The sequence below is a fragment of the Zingiber officinale genome, chromosome 5A (assembly GCF_018446385.1).
Source record: "Zingiber officinale cultivar Zhangliang chromosome 5A, Zo_v1.1, whole genome shotgun sequence".
Classification (NCBI taxonomy): Eukaryota; Viridiplantae; Streptophyta; class Magnoliopsida; order Zingiberales; family Zingiberaceae; genus Zingiber; species Zingiber officinale.
In genome coordinates this window covers 38,761,550-38,764,479 of record NC_055994.1, presented here as the reverse complement: position 1 = coordinate 38,764,479, position 2,930 = coordinate 38,761,550, and the positions used below count along the sequence as shown (strand labels likewise).

Here is a 2,930-nt window from a genome sequence, read left to right as displayed (position 1 = left end):
GTGCCAAGTTTCTAGAAGCTGGGGCAGTCTAGGCCGTGTGGATCTACACGGTCGTGCTTGGTGGTCTTGAAGAGAGTTGTCCATGGCCGTGTACCAGACACGGCCGTGTATAGATGGCAGAGAGGGGAAAGGCTCTGGCCGTGTGAACCTCACACGGCCATGCCTCGGGGCCGTGTGGCGGCCAAAAGCTTCCCTCTATTTAAGGCCTCCTTGGAGATTTGAAAGAGGATCTTCTCCCCTTTCGGAGAAAGGAAGATTTGGTGGATTCCTCCCATTCTTGGGAGGATTTTTGGGCAATCTAACGGGAGATCTTGGCGAATTCGACTCCGGAAGCGAGGATTGGATCCGAAGATGGAGCTATATTGTAGATAAGTTTTCTTTCTTTCCTCTTCTTGGATTGGGATTGAAGAATGCTTGTAATCTTCTTAACTTTGGTCTTCTTCCTTCGTTTTATGGAGTAGATCTTGTTGTTCTAGGATGGAGGGAGTATTTGTGAGATAAATTGATGTAAACTCTTGTGGATTTGCCATTTCTTGTTTTCTATGATGTTGCCTAGCTTGTATCGATTGGATCTTGAATGATTAATTGTGATTAGGGCTTAATTCTCATTCTTGATTGATCGTTTGGATATCTTATAGACTTTGTAGGGATAAACCCTCACTCGATTTTCCGAGGGATCCACGTGACAGGTGCAAGCCCGTGTAAGGACGTTTGGGGGATAATCTTGAAGGGAAAATGAGAATATTCAAGAGGGGTAGGATAGATTTTATGATTTAATCCTTGTATCTTTATGGGTTAAGAAGCTATGAACTTCTATGTTGATATCCGAGGGAAGCATAGTAATAGGTGCAATCATGTGTAAGGACAACGTAGGTTCATATCTAATTGATTACATTTAGGTACATTTTTCAGTCCTAAGCCGGTGATCTATTGCAAGAGAGAATCGGCAACCTTCTACAATTATTAGACAATTGAGAAATAAGAATTGGTAAACCATATACATTCAAGAGATCTTACAAAGAAACCAAAACTCCTAGAACCTCCCTTTATCATAACTCAACCCCCCAAATTTTTGTTTGTTAGTCTTTCATTTTAGATTTGTTTTTCATCCTTAGCATTTGAAACCAATTGATTAGTTGTTTAGCTAATTCGCTTTGAGATATTTCTAGTGCTTATTCCAGTCCCTGTGGATACGATAATCTTTTATATTACTTGCGACATTTCCGTACACTTGCGGAACGTAACAAGTTTTTGGCGCCGTTGCCGGGGACTGCGCTATAACATTGGAAATTATCAATTGAGTTAGACTAAACATAACATTTCTATTTTTTTATTTGCATATTTGTAACCAATCTCTAGTTTTGTGTTTTCATTTTCCTGTATACTTTCTAACTTCTTGGAAACTCTTTTTTAGCAATTTTAATTCTGCATTTCTTTTGTTTTCTAACATTCCAATCTTACTTTTCTCTGTTTTAAATTTCTTTGTTCGATTTAGTTTCTATTGCAATCTTGTTCTTGTGTATGCGAAGATCTAACTTTGCAAGAGAACTTTTTCCTCTTGACCCTGAAATTGATAGAACATTTCATAGAAGAAGAATTCTGCAAAGACAAATTGAAGAACAAGAGCATTTGAACATGGCTAATAGACCACTAAAGGATTATGCAGCACCTTATGCTAGGGGTTTTAGATCTAGTATTTCAAGACCCTCAGTGGAGGCAAATAATTTTAAGATCAAACCTGCAATCATTTCTATAGTGCAGCAAAATCAATTTGGTGGAGGACCACATGAAGACCCTAATCAGCACTTAGAGGTCTTTTATGAAATATGTGGGACAATGAAAATGAATGGTGTTCCTTCTGAAGCAGTGCGGTTATTATTATTTGGGTTTTCTTTGAGAGATAGGGTCAAGCAATGGTTGAATTCTTTGGCTCCTAACAGTATCACCACCTGGGAACAATGTGAGCAACAATTCCTTGATAAGTTCTATCCCCCAAGTAAAACTGCTCATATGAGGAATTTGATTGCAAGTTTCAAACAATCTGACTCGGAATCTCTATTTGAAGCTTGGGATAGATACAATAGTATGCTCAGACAGTGCCCTCACCACGGTTTGGAAAGATGGTTAGTGTTGCACACTTTCTATAATGGTATTAATTATCATACCAAAGTGTCCCTTGATTCAGCTGCTGGAGGGGCACTCATGAATAAAAATTTGGATGAAGTTGAGGAAATCATAGAGAGTGTAGCACAAAATCATCATCAATGGGCAAATGAAAGAAGTGGTGGTCATTCTTCAATAAACCCAATAACAAAAGCATCAGGAAAATTTGATGTTGATGCAGTGACTTTATTGGCTGCAAAACTTGATACTCTTACAAAGAAATTTGAGAATATGGCGACTAGTTCAAATATGGTAAATGTCATTGCTGTATCTTGTGAAGAATGTGGGAGTTTAGAACATTCAAATGACTCATGTCCATTGGGAGCTATCACTGCACAAATTAATCAATTGGAGCAATGCGATGCAATCATGGGTTTCAATCAAAGACAGAACAACCTATACTCAAATACTTACAACCATCGATGGAAAAATCATCCAAATTTCTCTTACAGAAATAATCAAGATCAAGGACCATCTATGGGGGCAAGACCAAATTTTCAATCTGGGCAATAAAATTTCCAGCAACAATCTTTTCAAGGCTTTCTATATCCAAAATTGAAAAGATGCTTGAAGAAATTATCTCCACTCAAAATGAAATGAAGCAGGATCTATTGAAGCTTACTCAGAGAATGGATAATTCTGAAAAGCATCAAAAGATTCAGGATAGCCAAATTACCCAGCTAGCTTCCTCATCTTCTAGAGCACCAGGACAACTTCCTGGAAAACCTGATGTAAATCCTATGGAGCATTGCAACATAATTGAGCTT

The 2,930-nt window shown here is 38.2% G+C and overlaps 1 non-coding gene across 1 annotated transcript; it reads right to left on the bottom strand.

Moving 5' to 3' along the window:
• Positions 1 to 2,008: 2,008 nt before the first annotated feature.
• LOC121983607 lies at positions 2,009 to 2,114 on the bottom strand. Its single transcript, XR_006112637.1, has one exon. It is a non-coding gene; the product is annotated as a small nucleolar RNA R71 (small nucleolar RNA).
• Positions 2,115 to 2,930: the final 816 nt, after the last annotated feature.